This window comes from Mobula birostris, chromosome 13, assembly GCF_030028105.1.
Source record: "Mobula birostris isolate sMobBir1 chromosome 13, sMobBir1.hap1, whole genome shotgun sequence".
NCBI lineage: Eukaryota > Metazoa > Chordata > Chondrichthyes > Myliobatiformes > Myliobatidae > Mobula > Mobula birostris.
The window spans coordinates 80,183,448-80,202,835 of record NC_092382.1 but is presented as its reverse complement, the minus strand read 5'-3'; the positions used below and the strand labels follow the sequence as shown (position 1 = coordinate 80,202,835).

At 42.9% G+C, this 19,388-nt stretch overlaps 1 non-coding gene across 1 annotated transcript; it reads right to left on the bottom strand.

Annotated features, from left to right (window-relative positions):
- Positions 1 to 3,891: 3,891 nt before the first annotated feature.
- Positions 3,892 to 3,964, bottom strand: trnav-cac (transfer RNA valine (anticodon CAC)). Its single transcript has one exon. It is a non-coding gene; the product is annotated as a tRNA-Val (tRNA).
- Between the last annotated feature and the right edge of the window lie 15,424 nt (positions 3,965 to 19,388).

Here is a 19,388-nt window from a genome sequence, read left to right as displayed (position 1 = left end):
CATGGCGGGACGTTCTACCGGTGAATACGGTTGAGAGGTCTTTCGGACACACCCAGGCTTTGGAAGCTGGAGGCTACAACAATATGCACGTTTAGACGGTCTTAATTACAATGGCCCCATTTCTTTCTTTTTATTTTATGTGATATTTCTCTTAATAACTATTTGACGAAGCTGAAATTAGTAAATGCACCGTCTTTATAAATGTATGCTGTGTTCGATCTGTTATTAGAGCAGGTGGGGCCAATGAGCCGAGGAGAAGGAAAACTCTGATTTTAAACCTTCGCTGCCTTACGGTCATCCCCACCCATGGGAGAGGCTTCGGGAATAAACCTGGATGAAAGAATCTGCAGCCGGGATATGAAAAGCCGTTTGATGTTGTTTACTACTTCACTCTGGCAGCCTCTGCGACGACACTGACGGCAAGCTGCGTCAGCGTTTGCCTTTCCCGTGGACCATATCAGTGACTCAGAGAGGGCCAACCCGCTGCATGGGCAGCAGCCGTTCTTCAAACCGTCCCGCCCAGTCTTGCACCATGGAAAGGACACAGTCCTTCGGAAGCACAAGCCCATGATCCCCTGGGATCGACGGCTGTCTACTACTATGATCTGTTATTTCTTGCCGACGGATAATCCAGTATGTAAAGTATTTAAACCGCATTCGCTCAGTCGCGGTTCCATTAATTAACCCAGCGTTCCATTCTATCAACCCAGCTTTCCGTTTTGGTCGGACCCACATCATACCGACCCTAGAAGTATGTTGCTTTAGAAAGGGAACTTTCTCACCGCTGAGTCCAGTGGCTGTCAGCAGAGCCGGCTATCGATCCAAGTTTCTATCCATGCCCGGTGTTCTATATGTAGATTAGTGAAGACAAAGAATCACAGAGACACACAGCACGGGAAATCACAAATGGACAATACCGAACAGAATTATCAGCTGGCATTGTCTTATTTACCTGGGTTTGGCCAATGTACCTCGACAGCTTTCTGGTATCCAGCGATCCCTTTGGTCGATATTACCGCCCCTGTCCCGTCTAAATGCTGCTGATCGAGGTGACTCGGCTAAATTCTTTGTCGGCTCATTCCATAGAACGGCAGGAAAATGTAGCCTCCAGTTTCATGAGATCCCTCTCCTCTCGCCATTAATATGTGTCCTCTACACTTGATTCGCCATCCCTGGGGAAACAATTGAGCTCGTTATCTCTCGACCTCAGAATATTAGACGCCTCTACGAGAACACACCCTGCATTTTCCGAGGTTCCCAGTGCAAGAAAACCCTAACGGAGCAAGACGTCCCTCGACTCCCGTCATAGTCTTCCGTGATTTGCACTGTACAGGTTCCAGCTTATTAACACCTTCCCTGTTGAAAGGCGACCAAACCTGAACACCATTTTACAAACAGGACAAAGTCTGCAAATTCTGGAAATCAAACCACTGCACGGAAAATGCCGGCGGAACTCAACAGGCAATATTACAAATGCGGTCCCAGCAGCGTCTTCTAAATCTGCAGTATAAAATCGCAATACCAAAGATTGATGCCCTGATTGATAAGGAGAATCACTCCCCCAGACCAGCGTAAACTCAGAGCCCGTGCTGCCGACCGTCCCACGCCAAATTATTTTCAAATCTGGTGAAAATGTTCGTAACCAGCGATGGCCGACAACGCCAGAAGTGCATCAGTGCCTGTGATGGTTAACTCGTTACTGGACTACCAGCGGATCGGTCTGATCTTCTCAATTCCCTTGAAGACATCGGTTAAGATAAAGGCATAGCAGACTAAAACGTTGGGAGTTAAAAAAAAGCAATGAAAAGTCGATCTGAAACCGGAAGACGCTGATCCAGCTAAATGTATGGCAATTGAAAAACAATGGGATCAGGGAAAGGAGCCCTTTTGTGGGAATTCCTCCTGCTGTTTTTCGCACAACTGCTTCTGAAATGCGGTAAGACAGGGAGGGCAGAATCTCGTCAATGCTGTTGTTTTTCACACAACTGCTCTTCAAATGTGGTAAGACGGGGAGGTCAGATATATGTTTTAGATGTCGTCAGGAAAAATGGCCGGGGTTCACAAATCACGAGTACACGCTTTCTGCGGTTGCTATGGACTTGTTAACTGTGGGCCCTCAATCGATCGGTATATACTTCAGAGATGACTACAAAAGTGTGTCTTCATATGAAGGCCAGAAATACATATCTCACAACAAAATATATTTTTTAATGTTGTCTGTACCGGTGCCTGTATATTTAAAATATTTTCCTGTTTACTCCGGGCGAATCTCGTTGCGCGAATGTCTGTCTAAAGGATGGAGCCCAGCTTGTTCGCTACAACAGGAGGTGGGTGGAGTGGAAGTTACTAAACAAACTGTTACACATTATGGACAATCTGGCACGTCCTCTCCTTAACCTACTGATTAAGCACCGGAGCCCCCTTTCGAACAGAATCATTCAGCTCTGCTCTCACAAGAATTTTTACAGAAAATATTTCCTACCAAATGCAATAAACATATACAACGGTTCGCCTCTGATCGATAGGAGAACAAATATCATAATACAATAGTCTCAGCTTTATTATTCGTACATTATTGTTTCATATTATTGTACATTATTATTGTGTTTTTTTACTATCCTGTAATTTAATATTGGTTATGTCTGCACACTGCTAAGTGTGTTTTTAAAAGTTGCTGCTGTAACGAAAGAATTTCCCACTCGGGATCAATAATGTGCGATAAAATAATAATAATAATAATAATAATAATAATAATAATAACAACAACAACAACAACAACAATTATTATCATTATTATTATTATTATTATTATTATTATTATTATTATTATTATTATTATGGGCTGCAGTTACGCTGCAGTAGGTTCAGAGTTTCGTTTTTACAATCTGGCAAATTTTAACTGTTTCAGTTTAATTAATTTACTAACATACCGCAACTTAATTATTTTTTTTAAAAGCCAATAAATGCATTTTCAGCTGGACTAAGCAAATAACAGGCTCTCCCCTATTGACATCAACGTATCTGAGGTTGGGAGAGTGAACAGCTTTAAGTTGGTCAGCATTAACATCACCAAGGTTCTCACGTGGTCTACATATACCGGCTGTGTAGTGAAAAGCAGCGCATTTTTCATCTTAGACGGTTGAAGAAATTTGGCGTGGGCCCCCAGATCCTAAGAATTTACTATAGGGGCACAAATCCGAGCATCCTGACTGGCTGCGTCAGTGCCTCTTTTGGGAACCGTACTTCCTTCAACCGCAGGACTCTGCAGAGAGTACGGACAGCCCAGCACATCTGTAGATGTGAACTTCCCACTATTCAGGAACAGGTGTATAAAAGGACCTTTCGAAACCCTGTAGTCGCCCGAATTAAAATCTGCTCGAGCTGCTACCATCCGGAAAACGGTACCGCAGCATAAAAGCCAGGACCAACAGGCCTAGGAAAGCTTCTTCCACCAGGCCATCAGACTGCTGACACAACTGTATGTCTATGTCATATTCATTCTCCAGTTGTACATATAATTATTATAAATTACTATAAATTTGCACATTGCACATTTAGACAGAGACAGAACGTAAAGATTTTTGCTTCTCGTATATGCGAAGTCAATTTAACAATGTGTTTAAATGGCCTTTTTTTATACGTCCATTTTAAAATGCTTGTATCATGGAAGATTTGGCATATTTTATCATGTATTAGTGTTTAAAGATAAACCAGTTAAAAATGGACCTCAGGTATTTGCACAACTGCACATCTGCTCATTGTAAAACTGTAAATACTCACAGGTTCTCGGCTTTACACTGCACAGGATCGATACTTTTAATGCAGAACGACCAGAACGTCTGAGGCGCCTATAAAAGATAGCTCCATTCCCAAGCACTAGAGCCCAAGCAATGTTTCTGCCCAGGACTGAACTGGGGACCTTTCGCGTGTGAAGCGAACGTGATAACCACTACACCACAGAAATAGTGCAAAGCGCTCAACGTCCTGCGTTATTAAGCCGAGGCACCCCCTTCCCACCCTGCTCGAAAGTACAGCAATAAGATCAAAACATTGCCCACCAATCCTCTCCGCTTTCAGTAACAAGCATTAAATTTATGCGACATATACAGTGACATGCATTAACAATCTCCTGTGAGTGTTGGTCAGGGCGCGACATGTAACAGGTAACTGAACTATGTTTCATATATAAAGCAAGGAATTTAAAAAGAACTTCGGTACTCTACCTACCAGCAGGGTCCACAGGGCGGCGCTCCGGCTCACATGCGAAATTCAACAGTGCCTTTATGATTTCTCACCCTGTCTCTCTCTTCCGTTTTCTTCACCTCATATTACAAGTTAATTGAGGCAAGTGAGTGAACCATGTACCGATACATTTACGGACAGGAGGACGTGTTACAAGCCGGAGTTACTTGTGAGATGATGCCAGCTATAGAGTAATGAACCACGACCAATCGCGCCACCGAGTCCGCACTAACACTAAATACACCATCACAACAGTATTTCAGTAATGATGATATTCCAGTCTGATCCATCAGATCGCAACCAGACCAAGACATCAACAGTCAATGAAACCACCTGTTGTGAACGAAAATTATATTGGGAACAACAGCCTTCCGAAACGGATAGGCAAGTCGATCACCTTTCAGGTCGCAGTGGAGAGAACGCATTCCAGCCGAAAGAATCTTACCATTGGAAACGGAAGCTCAGCACTTTTATGGAATCGGGGGTGGTGCCGTCTCGCTAACAGAGGCTTGGTGAACACGGGATATGTGAGAATTAATGTATAATTCAGCCCAGAAAGAATGCAGCTTCATGTTGAGAGAGGGGGGAGAGATACCAGCATCTCAATACCATTTACGGCCATTGAAGCTACGATTAATAACTTTTGTTCGCGTGTGTCTGAAACAATTCGCCGATGCAAGTAAACATTAAGCTTAATCGACAGCACAGCGAACCAAGGTGAGGTGCTATCAGAGCGTTTCTGAAACATGGCTTCAGGAAAGGTCGGGTTTGTTGCTTCACCATTTGGTTAACTGAATTGAGAAAACGGGAATGTGGAGACACATGATGCCTTGATTCAACAAAGAAACCCCTGTTCAGACACGTTCAGCAACGGGGTGTGTGGCTACGCGTGTTGAACGAAAGAACCAAACGGAGAATGCGTGTAGCCATGTGAGATCATGCTTTTTTGTGAATAAGGGAGGACCTCCTGCAACGTTTGTAAACTCATGCTCCCTTGCTCAGATCAAAATCAAAGGTGCCTCAATTCGAAGTTAAATACAAATAATAAGCAGAGTGTCTCACAAGCACAAAATCAAATGTAACATTTCAGTTGAATGCTCAGCTTGAGAGACGCCCAGTCACCTTGGCGTTGCAAGCATTAAAATCACAAGTGCTCTAGCTGAGGCTCGAACTCACAGCCTCGGCATTTCACCGCCGTGTACTGCCGTATAGGTACAGCGCGCTAACCGATTGCACCACTAGAGCCCAGTCCTGCAAACACTTTGTTTTAAATATCTGAAAAGAAAAATTAGAAGAAATTTAAAGATATCATAGAGCATTGAACTTAAAAATATACAGCACATTAAAAGGCCGTTCGGTCCACAATGTATTGCCATACCAGCTGAAGAGCAAATGAAAAACACTCAAACTCTAATCCCTCCTTCCTACCATGTCCATATGCCTCGATCTTCCTTACATCCATGTGCATATCGAGTCATCAAATGTGCACATCAAACACCACCTCTAAATGTGTTAATGATGCAAACATTGTTGGTCGAATCTCAGATGGAGACGAGAAGGCGTACAGGGGCGAGATATGCCAACTAGTTTATTTCAGGAAGGAGAGATATACCAATCCTCATAGAGGGATCAGAAGTGGAGAGAGTAAGCAGTTTCAAGTACCCGGGTATCAAGGTCTCTGAGGACTTAACCTGGTTCCATCATATCGATGCAGTTATAAAGAAGGCAAGACAGCGGCAATAAACCGAATAAACTAAAAAAAAAAGAAAAAAAAAACAATCAACTTCTGGGGAACATTCTGACAGGCTGCATCACTGCCTGGTATGGGGGCGGTGTTAGTTGTGTTACGTACCCCATAACGGGTTTAAAGAACCAGCAGAAATGGAACACACCTCTTGTCTAGTATTGCTGTTAAAACCACTCTCTTTATTAGTATCTACTTATAATATAGTAACTTAAGCAAGATAAACAAAAGTTAACAGTGTTATGGGTATATATGTGTGTAAATATAACTCCCAAACTATTGAGCTTGGGGGAAACAAGGCTTAGACTCTTGAGATGGTAAAGTATGAAAGTTCAGTTCATCCACGGAATAGGTGATGAGAGAGAGATGTTTGTAATCCAAGTGGCGAATGTTCTGAGAAGGCAATTACGTCGATATTCCACAGATTCCACGACAGCAATGCAGATAACAATACTAGTAGGTTTTTATCCCCGCAGTTGTTCCACTCCACACACAAAGTATCAGCGACAGTGATCTTCAAGGAATATCCTTTCAACACAAGTGGTACCTCACACGAATTCAGCTACGGGACATCTCAAAGTGGTGGCCACAGGATACTCCAACATAATCCATTAATGGATTATCACCAACAGTAGTTTATCACTAAGGGGACGCTCTTCAAGGCAACCAACCCAAAACACACAACGTGATAGCCACTTATCTAGTTCCATGACATACGAAATAACTCCAACAGTGATTTGCCCCAGGGGTGCCTTTCTTGAGTGAACTACCACACCCACACAAGGGTAACACACAAGTATTCACAAAGGTACTCCCCTCACCAGAGAACCCACTCCTGTGGATTAACTACATGACAGTCACACCTTCGTATTCGAATGGAACTCAAACTCACCCTCACGGGATACAGAGTCCAAACAGTGACCTCTTTGTCACTAGGTTTCTTCTGTTTCAAACCTTCCTCTCCCCTCTTCTCTTCCTTTAAAGTCACCGAATGTGACCACAAAAAGAAGACCGTCTTCTGTGGCAAAGCTATCAACCCAGGCAACGGATCCCTACCGCAGAAGCAGCGAGCTACGGATGGTGGAGATAAAGTGAGCACTGAGTACTGAGTAGGCGAACTTTAAGTACAGACTTTCCATGAACGAAGGTGGCAGGCAATAATTGCAGTCTGAATCTTAAAGGAACAGCGGCATATAATCATTTTGCGGCGAAATATAGTGCCGAGACTTGGACAGCAGCCTTTGCTATGTTGGAAATATGACGCTGGAGCTCTCTCTGGTTGGGACCTGCAGGGTACTTGATCTTAATCTTCATCCTGTCTTGAATCTTTCTTTGTACGTCGTTACTTTGTACGTCCAGACGCCACATTGGAATGAGAACTTGATTTTTCATTTTAATTGATTATCCGCTGGCAGTGCTTCACTTTCTCAGCCAGATCATGTGAAACTTTACTTATCTTTTGCACTCTAGGCCCGTCCAATAATATATCATCAATGCCGTTAAATCTGGGCCACCAAGCGAGAGATTGCTAGCTACCGATCCGCTGGTTAATGGATCATGACATTCAGTCTGCCTTTGTACATCGGTCCAGTAAGACCGAGAAAATAATCATTTCCCAAATTCCACAAGTCCTTCTCGTTGATAATCTCCTTGTGAATTCAGCTCGATCAAATTAGCAATATCTGACACAGCAGCAGATGAACGACATATAGTTTGAGGGATAAACAGACAAAAACAGTCAGTCAGACAGATGAATAGATAGATATATTGGCATGCAGAAGTTTGGGCACCCTTGGTCAAAATTTCTGTTATTGTGAATAGTTAAGTAAATGGAAGATGAACTGATCTCCAAAAGTCATAAAAGTAAAAATGAAACATTATTTTCAACGTTTTAAGCAAGATTAGTGTATTTTTGTTTTGTACTATTTTAGAGTGGGGAAAAAAGGAAAATAAGCACCATTTAGAAGTTTGGACATCCCAAGAGATTTGAGCTCTAAGATAACTTTTACCAAGGTCTCAGACCATAATTAGTTTGTCAGGGCTATAGCTTGTTCACAGTCATCGTTAGAAAAGGTCCATGTGATGCAAGTTTCAAAGATTTATAAATACCCTGACTCCTCAAACTTTGTCTCAACAATCAGCTGCCATAGGCTCCTCTACGCAGCAGCCTAGCAGTCTGAAAATTAAAATGAATGATGACCCCAAATCTGTAGAAGGCTATAATAAGATAGCAAAGCATTTTCAGGTAGCCGTTTCCTCAGTTCGTAATGTAATTAAGAAATGGCAGTTAACAGGAACGGTGGAGGTGAAGTTGAGGTCTCGAAGACCAAGAAAACTTTCCGAAAAAGCTGCTCGTAGAATTGCTAGAAAGGCCAATCAAAACCCCAGTTTGACAGCAAAAGACCTTCAGGAAGATTTAGCAGACTCTGGAGTGGTGGTGCACTGTTCTACTGTGCAGAGGCACCTGCACAAATATGACCTTCATGGAAGAGTCATCAGAAGAAAACCTTTGCTGCGTCCTCCCCACAAAATTCTGGGTCAGAAGTGTGCAAAGGGACATCTAAACAAGCCGGATGCATTCTGGAAACAAGTCCTGTTGACTGATGAAGTTGAAATAGAACGTTTTGGTCGTAATGAGCAAAGGTATGGTTGGAGAAGAAAGGGTGCAGAATTTCATGAAAAGAACACCTCTCCAACTGTTCAGCTCGGCGGTGGATCGATCATGCTTTGGGCTTGTGTTGCAGCCAGTGGCACGGGGAATATTTACTGGTAGAGGGAAGAATTAATTCAATTAAATACAAGCAAATTCTGGAAGCAAACATCACACCGTCTGTGAAAAAAAAGCTGAAGGTGAAAAGACGATGGCTTTTACCACAGGATAATCATCCTAAAAACAAATCAAAATCCGCAATAGACTACCTCAAGAGGAGCAAGCTGAAGGTTTTGTCATGGCCCTCACAGACCCCCGACATAAACGTCATCGAAAATCTGTGGATAGACCTCAAAAAAGGCAGTGTATGCAAGACGGCCCAAGAATCTCACAGAACTAGAAGCCTTTTGCAAGGAGGAATGGGCGAAAATCCCCCAAACAAGAATTGAAAGACCCTTAGCTGGCTGCAAAAAGCGTTTACAAGCTGTGATATTTGCCAAAGGGCGTGTTACTAAGTACTGGCCATGCAGGGTGCCAAACTTTTGTTTCGGGCAATTTTCCTTGTTTTGTTATTTTGAAACTGTAAGAGATGGAAATGAAAAAGTAATCTTGCTTGAAATATTAAAGAAATGTGTCATCTTTAACCCTTACATACTGTTCACATTTTATTCCGTCCCAGTAAGGTCAGGGTCAATTTTGACCCTGGCCTAAGAATCCCCCTATAATAATTGTTCATCCCAGTTTGGCAAAAGAATAAATCAAGGAAGGCAGTGCACCCGTGGCTGACAAGAGAAATTAGGGATAGTATCAATTCCAAAGAAGAAGCATACAAATTAGCCAGAGAAAGTGGCTCACCTGAGGACTGGGAGAAATTCAGAGTTCAGCAGAGGAGGACAAAGGGTTTAATTAGGAAGGGGAAAAAAGATTATGAGAGAAAACTGGCAGGGAACATAAAAACGGACTGTAAAAGCTTTTATAGATATGTAAAAAAGGAAAAGACTGGTAAAGACAAATGTAGGTCCCCTGCAGACAGAAACAGGTGAATTGATTATGGGGAGCAAGGACATGGCAGACCAATTGAATAATTACTTTGGTTCTCTCTTCACTAAGGAGGACATAAATAATCTTCCAGAAATAGTAGGGGACAGAGGGTCCAGTGAGATGGAGGAACTGAGCGAAATACATGTTAGTAGGGAAGTGGTGTTAGGTAAATTGAAGGGATTGAAGGCAGATAAATCCCCAGGGCCAGATGGTCTGCATCCCAGGGTGCTTAAGGAAGTAGCCCAAGAAATAGTGGATACATTAGTGATAACTTTTCAAAACTCGTTAGATTCTGGACTAGTTTCTGAGGATTGGAGGGTGGCTAATGTAACTCCACTTTTTAAAAAAGGAGGGAGAGAGAAACCGGGGAATTATAGACCGGTTAGCCTAACGTCGGTGGTGGGGAAACTGCTGGAGTCAGTTATCAAGGATGTGATAACAGCACATTTGGAAAGCGGTGAAATGATCGGACAAAGTCAGCATAGATTTGTGAAAGGAAAATCATGTCTGACGAATCTCATAGAATTTTTTGAGGATGTAACTAGTAGAGTGGATAGGGGAGAACCAGTGGATGTAGTATATTTGGATTTTCAGAAGGCTTTTGACAAGGTCCCACACAGGAGATTAGTGTGCAAACTTAAAGCACACGGTATTGGGGGTAAGGTATCGGTGTGGGTGGAGAGTTGGTTAGCAGACAGGAAGCAAAGAGTGGGAATAAACGGGACCTTTTCAGAATGGCAGGCGGTGACTAGTGGGGTACCGCAAGACTTAGTGCTGGGACCCCAGTTGTTTACAAAATATATTAATGACTTGGATGAGGGAATTAAATGCAGCATCTCCAAGTTTGCGGATGACACGAAGCTGGGTGGCAGTGTTAGCTGTGAGGAGGATGCTAAGAGGATGCAGGGTGACTTGGATAGGTTGGGTGAGTGGGCAAATTCATGGCAGATGCAATTTAATGTGGATAAATGTGAAGTTATCCACTTTGGTGGCAAAAATATGAAAACAGATTATTATCTGAATGGTGGCCGATTAGGAAAAGGGGAGGTGCAAAGAGACCTGGGTGTCATTATACACCAGTCATTGAAAGTGGGCATGCAGGTACAGCAGGCGGTGAAAAAGGCGAATGGTATGCTGGCATTTATAGCGAGAGGATTCGAGTACAGGAGCAGGGAGGTACTACTGCAGTTGTACAAGGCCTTGGTGAGACCACACCTGGAATATTGTGTGCAGTTTTGGTCCCCTATCTGAGGAAAGACATCCTTGCCATAGAGGGAGTACAAAGAAGGTTCACCAGATTGATTCCTGGGATGGCAGGACTTTCATATGAAGAAAGACTGGATGAACTGGGCTTGTACTTGTTGGAATTTAGAAGATTGAGGGGGGATCTGATTGAAACGTATAAGATCCTAAAGGGATTGGACAGGATAGATGCAGGAAGATTGTTCCCGATGTTGGGGAAGTCCAGAACGAGGGGTCACAGTTTGAGGATAGAGGGGAAGCCTTTTAGGACCGAGAGTAGGAAAAACTTCTTCACACAGAGATTGGTGAATCTGTGGAATTCTCTGCCACAGGAAACAGTTGAGGCCAGTTCATTGGCTATATTTAAGGGGGAGTTAGATATGGCCCTTGTGGCTACGGGGGTCAAGGGGTATGGAGGGAAGGCTGGGGCGGGGTTCTGAGTTGGATGATCAGCCATGATCATAATAAATGGCGGTGCAGGCTCGAAGGGCCGAATGGTCTACTCCTGCACCTATTTTCTATGTTGCTATGTTTCTATAAGTGTCTAAACCAAATTTTGAGCCACTGATCTATTTACAATGTCAAAATAGCCTATCTGACATTAATAAAACTGTGATTAAACCTTAATTAATGTATCAGAGATGAGGGACATTGTATTTTTGTATATTTTACACCACCGGTCGTTGGAGAAAAACATACGTTATCACACAATATAATGCCCTATTTTACCTAAGACATGAAAGCATAACAGCCATAAAGAACTAAATATATTTTATTGAAACTGAAAATGGCAAGAACATTCTGGAACTGTGGGGTTTATTATATAACCATTTGTAACCTTTACAACCAGAAGCACTGTCCTCACTGCTATATCATAAAAAATATCCTTCTAACTACTATCTAATTGTAACTATTAACTATTAATTCAACATTAAATAACATTTCACCAACAAACTAAACAAACAAGTAGTTGCTATTTGCAAACTAGTCTTTGCATTCAAAGCAGCAGTGGGAAACCTTGTGCATATGAGTCTGCCACATTTGCTGCAAGTAGTCGATGTTTTGAAGTCCTTTTTTTGCAGGACAGAGGTTGCATCTCCTTCTCTTTTGTCTCCCTGTTTTGGCCTGTTGTGGGACTTGTTGATGAGGGCCAGGTTCAGGTTGCTGCACTGCCCTTACCACTGCTGCTGAGAATGCTGCGCGGGTAGGTGTACTCGCCTTTGCACAGAAGGAGTCACAAGGGCCTTTCCAATCTCCTCTAAAAAGAACCTCCTCCAGTTCCTCTTGCTTGCCCTCCAGGTAGGGCTCAGGTCACCCCAGATGACAAAAGCATTGTATGTGGAAACGTCAATGATGTTATGAAATACAGCGAGAGGTTAGCGGGCTGTTCTCCTCTTGCAGCTGTATGTGCCTGTGACTTTGTCAAGGTTGTCAACCCCCGCTTTGTTGGCATTGTAGTCCAGGATGATGGCTGGTTTTCTCTCCCCCTCATCGCTTACCTCTCCAGTCTTATGCAAAATGCTCATGAGGATCACGTTCTTGTTCTTCTTTGCCATATACGACACAACCTTGGTGTCATGGGTGGACGCAAACTTAGAAGACAAGACGTCTCTCCCCCTAATTTCAGTCAGAGCTCCGGCTTTTTGTGCTTCATAGTACCCACTGTTGTGATTTTCTTCTTCAGGAGCGCCTGAATAAGTTCATGAGATGTGAAGAAGTTGTCACAGGTCACGTTGTTTCCTTTCAGCCCTTCTGTCATGTCCAAAACAACGCGCACGCCTGGCTTTCTCTCCAGGCCTCCCACAGCTGGCTTCCCAGGACAGCAGCAAAGTAGATAAAATGTCAAATGCATGTGATACACCCAGTCTTTTTTTCCACTGCCATCCTGCCTGCAGACTCATATGGAAATCAGGACCAACAGATCTTGTTGTCCTTGGACGTAAATGTCTCCATTGCTTCCTCCTCCTCTCTCTCAGAGTCATCTTCGTCTGACGGGCTGTAATCAGAGTCTTCCTCCGGGTAGTCCTCCTGCCCTGAAACTTCTCTGACTGCGTGTTCATCTTTGAACACTTGATCAATTACCTCCTGAACATAAAGTCCACGTCTTGCTTTCATAACTGCCGTCACTACTATGGATGCTCAGCTCACCACGTGCGTGCAGATGCAGATCTCGCGGCAGGGTCAAGGCACCTGTGACCTTTTCAGGGGTTCCACGTAATATTAGACCACCAATAGCCATTGCATTGGGTACAGGTAAAATGTGACCCGGAACAGCTTCAGTGTTGCAAAAATTGTAGCACCTGTACAAAAGTTTATTTTTTTTTTAATCTTTTCATTTTTGCGCATTTTGGGTCACTTTAGGAAAAGTCATAAAATTTCGGCTGGGAAATAAACGGCGTTTAGGGAGTTTTCACCGCGGTCAAAGGTCAAAAAAGATCAAAGTTGACCCGAATAGTATGTAAGGTTTAATACCCGTGTCCATTTTAGCCAACCGCGGACAGCATTGTGCTATTTCTAACCACAACTGGGTAGGTATTTGCAGATCACTGAGTACCCAATTACGGTATTGGGCAGAAGGCGGGCAGGTGGTGAGACTACCCCATAATATGCAGTCCTCCTGTAAATTCAGTTCATATTGTTGATTTGTGAATGGTTTAAATTCGGGGGACATACCTGTAACCAGCAAACATGGAGTGCTCTCTTTTTCTGTGACAGTAGTGGATACCGGGTGGTCCACTTTCTAATGAGGCGACGTTGGATGCGTGTTTTCTCTAGCCGTTGTAACAGGTGGACTACTTCGAACTCCGATGTGACAGATGCGGTGTCTTTCGCTACTGGCAATCTGCTCAAGGTTTCTGCCACCACGTTTTATATTCTGGGCTGAACCATGGTGTAAGAATAGGCGGGTAAAGCCAATCCCATCATTATATTCCAGGTGATGACATCAATTGGGTATCTTGTGTCTACTCCATTAATCTTAGAGAAGTTCACAGAACAAATAACTTAATTATCAAAGTACATATATGTCATCATATACAAACCTTAGATACATTTTCTTGAGCGCAGATTCAAGAAACCATAATAGAATCATAGCCGCAATAGAATCAAAGAAAGCCCGCACAAACAGTGTGCAAAAAAATTGCAAACGGTGCATATACATAAAATAATAGCAATAATGAATAATCAATAAATTTAGAGCATGTAAGCTGAAGAGTCCTTGAAAAAGAGTCTATAGTTTGTGGGAATATTTCAATGAAGGGGCAAGCAAAGATGGGTGAAGTTAACTCGTTTTGCTCAAGATCCTGATCGCTGATGAGTAATTGCTGTTCCTGAACCTGTGCTGTGCGTCATGAGGCTGCTGTACCTTCTTCCTGAGGGCAGCAGCGAGAAGAGATCATGACATGAGAAGTGGGAGGTCCCAGATGATACGTTGCTTTCCTGTGACAACGCTGCGTGTAGATGTCCTCAGTGTTGTGGAAGGCTTTACACGTGATGGTTTGGGCCTTACCTATGTTACAAGATTCACCCCTTATAACACTGAGCAGTGAGACACAGAGAATCTGTAGTTACCGGCAAGTAACTTTTATTGTTTCAACTAAAAGCGCGAGTTCACAAATGTCTCTGTGTGAACCATACTAGAATTCCCTGACATTCCATGAACAGTCGAAGAAGAGAAAAGGATATTACCCGGGAAAGGAGTCTACGCTGGCCAGGCTTTCCTCGTATCCCGATCTCCACGTGTCCGTGGGGTCCTCCTTATCAGCGATGTTTGGTCTCTGGCTGCCGGAGAGTTATCGTCCCTGTGTATTTGGAGCTCCTGAAGTCTTATACTGTTCCTCATCAATTGAACCATTGGATCTCAACCCCATTGGCTCAAAGTCACCTGACCTACCTGGGTCAATTTCTTGCTGGTCATTGTCGAGGGATACAGACAACATTGTTTCATGGATCTGCCCACACCAGCTTTGTGTTTGTGTATCTTTACACTCTGACTGGTCCAAATCAGTTAAATAGGGCAACCCAGACAGAGTCTAACGAGATTACCTATTGCAAGTCTGGCATTTTACAAAACAAGTAGCTACTCCTCTGAAAATGGTCTCAGGTCTATTGCTCTAATTAGATTGCCGCAGAGCAAGGATCAGTTCTGTGTCCCATCCCTTTACATAACAAATGGCTATTTGTTTGGGAATCGTCTCTGGTTTAGCAGATCATTACCTGAATCCCCTGTATCCACATTCAGTTGTTCTGATTAGATTATCCAAGAGCGAGAAACTATTCAGAGTCCACAAACTGGGGGAAATAAAGTAACTTGTCTGCTTCCCCTGTCCTTGATCAGACTGCAGTTTCTTCTGGCCAACATCTCCCTCCTCTTGATCCAAAGATATTTATCTTTGAATCATTGCCCTCCTCTCATTCAGCTGACTGCCCATAGGACTGCCATGGAACCCAGCAGGTGTGCAACACTTATATTCTATAAACTATTAACATGTATTAACTAAATTCACAATCATCTCTGTTGTTTCATGAAAGCATTGTCCTCGACTTTTCCCATTAGTTCAGCCTTCCATCTTCTCAGTTGATATACATTGAGCAATACAGTTATCAAGGTACATAAAATTAGTATTACAGCAGCACTTTGGTACTATTCTTACCCCTGGATGTATTTGAACATTTGTCCCCCAATTTCAAAATTTACTCCAAAAGCCTGGGTCACTCACTAGTTCATTTGCCTTAGCAGCGTGTGTTTTAATTAGCTTAGTGTGTTTAGTCTATTGATGGATTATCTGCCTTGCCTCCTCCACAACTCGCGTCCAGTCTGCAGTCAAGTGAAGAACTGGCGGCAATTCACTAACAACATAGTCCCACAGATAGTCATCTGCATCAGTACGTTGGATCTTCAAGTATTCCTTCATTACTCTGTCTCAGCTGGTTGAGGCAAGGTTCGTCCTCCAATGGTCAGGTCTAAAGTCACATCCCTATGGCAACATTGTGACTTTCCAAAGGGCATTGTTTCCATCCCTTGGTATAACTTGTAATTCCTGTTGCTATATAATATGTCTGTCCCACCAATGCATATTGTAAGAAAGACTGATTAGTCACAGGCAAAATAGATAAAGAACAGTTTCTGATTTGTCATTTCTTCTAGACAAGACCAATGGTTTCCCCCTTGACGGCATAGTGATAAATGTACCCCTTTCCCAGTACTATTCATAACAATAGCATGTGTCGGTGGGTTACTTAAGGATATCCATGTATCCTCATGATATTTGCCAACAGTGTGCACCATTTTCAAAGAGTAGGTTGAATTATTTCCATGTTGTGGAATGTGGAATACTGCTCCAGCATAAAACCTTCCTTTTCCATCATCACAGGTACCCAGTACTCTGTCGGTTATTGTGAGGCTTCTAATATGAGACAATGGCGCCCTTTCTCTAACCCATTCTTTTAGCTGCTCATCTGAGACCCAATTTGGCACTTGATGTGCATCAAGTTTAATAAATTAGTGCCAATCATGGTAAGCAACCAACTAGCATATGTAGCACAGATTGCAGCTTTATGTATTTCCTTAGACATGAGGTCCATGCGGTCAATAATCAGATTTGTTATATCTTGAAGCGGCTTCAGAAATTTTACTGCATTCAGAGTTACCTGGGATGCATCTCCACCGATCTGATAAATTTGTGCCTGATTCTGGTAATTTTCTCCAGTAATATCCCGTATTTTCTGCTGGAGAGACTGTATCTGGGTTTCTAATTCTGCTATACCTAGAGTGTTAACCGTTGCTACCCCTGATGCATAACGTGCTCCCACTAATTCCAGTGGTCCTCTTTTCCTTCTATTTTCAACTGGCTTAAACTCACTACTGCTTAATTGTCTTCCTAGAATTGTTTTGTTGTAGGTGAGCACCATTCAGCCGCCGTTATTTCAGTTGGATTAAAGATTACCTGCACATGCTGGTACCCCAGTACCAAAGTGACAAATTCCCCTGTATCGTCTCACAATAATCCTACCCTGTTTTGTTTTATGCTACATTTAGGCTCTGGTGCAGTTTCCGTCACTTGTGGGTGAGGAGTAGTGATATTTCTAGAATTAACGATTTTGGTGGATTTATGCCAGAAGAGACAGGTAAGTTCCTGAGAAATGTTTCCATTTTACAAAACATCCGCAGTAATGACATTCAGGACTGAAATAGCGAGTCCGTGGCGTGAATCGATCAGATTCTGAATTAAAGCCGTTCCCTCATTTTACAAGTCCACGTGTTGCTCTGCTATAATGATTATGGTCACATGGGGCGATTTCCAAGTAATATTGATGAACAGAAGAACCTTAATCAAGCAACATAGACCTCATGTGTATGACAAACCTTGCAATCCGACATTGAACAAGTTTCACAAAGAAGTGTCCATACTCATTTAGCAATAAGATGTATTTCACAATGACACAACGAGCAAAAACAAAGTTAATTGTGTTCGTTCAGTGGGTTGTGACTGATTAGAGTGACGAGTCGCTCCCCGGATTGTCCCAGTGGATCTCCCTTCTACTATATAAAAGCTGCATAAGCATTTTGCCAGTACGCGGCGCATTTGAAACAACTTTGAACAACTGCTCGCAGTGCGTTACTGAAGATGGCATATGTAACTATTTACCACGTAGCCCGCATCTGTTATCCGATCCTTGCAGCGGCTGGAATTCCAGGTATGACACTGCATCGGTTCTTATTTGAGTGGCTTCGTCTTCCTATTGCTTGTGGCAATTACAGCAAACTGAGCTGGCTGCTGTCTTGTCACCAATTTCACCACTTTAGTTGGTGGTGATGCTGATTTTATTTTCTATTTTTTTCCCAACTGCTAACACTACTTGAAAATCGGGGAATTTTTGGGATGCATTTTTTTTTCTGCCCAAGTCCGCATTTACTTCGAAGCAATTGTTGTTATAGGGACAAATCCTTCATTGGGAGTCGCAACAGCTCTTCCAAACTGATCTGCAGTGAATCGCAGAGGACTGGATTTAACATCCACCGAGATGCAGCACAGAGCGTCATAGGAAGTCATTCCTACCTGTGGCCATCAAACTTTACAACTCCTCCCTTGGAGAGGCAGACACCCTGAGCCAATAGGATGGTCCTGGACTTATTTCATAATTTACTGGCATAACTTACATATTACTATTTAACTAATTATGGTTCTATTACTATTTATTATTTATGGACAACTGTAACGAAAACCAATTTCCCCCGGGATTAATAAAGTGTGACTATGACTATGACTATGATCCATAACACAACGAATTATTCCTTATTTCATCACCGTCACACAACTACGTAAGAACCAACTATATTTCTTTTAAATTGACACTTTTCTTCCAAACTACCCCATTGTGGGCTCAGAAGAATCATGGTCCATGTGCCCAACCATCAGACACATTCCGGGTCTCTGCTCTGTTCGTGATGAAACAACTGAGATGTGGACTGCTCTGGACACAAAACAGGATGTTCTTCTTCCCTGAAAAGCCGCAGTAAAAGATTGCTTTGACCTGCACGAAGTTGCAGTCTTCCACAAGCATGAAGGTGGCCAAAGCGATAGCTCAATGTTGGTTCTCATTTTGGGTGATCAGAGTGGAGAGAGACACTCCGTGGGTTTATAAATGACAGTCAGAACAGTGCGAATGCAAACACAATGAAGCGGGAGAACAATTGAGGAAACCAATGATTTATGAAGGAGAAATCAGCGTACACGACTTCTGTAAAAAGAAAAGCAGACATAGCTTTTGGGATCGTAAATTTTTCATCGGCACTGGTCAAGCGAGAAACTTGTTTCCTGGAGATGAAGATATATCAAATTGTATATCCGCATTCGGAAGACACCGGGACGAGTGTAAGTAAGACTGTTTTCATCGTATCTTCGAGAGAGAGGGTAACTTTGATTTAATTACATATCAGCAAGCACATTGTACAGTTAGAGAGCGAGAGCACTGTTAGATGAATGTAATGATTGTGAGATGCAGAGCTGCATCATATGCCCCTGTCAGACCGGAGCGGATGACTGGGTCAGTGTTACAGGTAGATGACTTGTCATTGTGATCAGATGGAGAATGTGACAAATCGCTGCGGAGTAGTAACCAAAGAAAATTGGATGAGCGTTTCGAGAATAAGCTGCATAGTAATAACCTTTTCGGTATTATATTCGGTCCCATTCCATTTTTGAAAATCTCCATCTGTGGTGCCTTGGCCCTTCTGAGCGAAGCTCAGCACGAACCTAAACCACACCAACTCCTCCACACGAGACACACTGCAGACTTCAATCATGAATATCCAGTCTCCAATTCCCGGTATTTCGCACTTCGGACTGTACCTCACCTCCCCGTCCTACGACAATGAACCCGTTTTTATTTTCTTTACCTATCAGCACAAAGTTGGCAACAGGCGATTTGTCAGCTCTACGCCGTGAAGCTCTGGCAGTCTGCATTTTC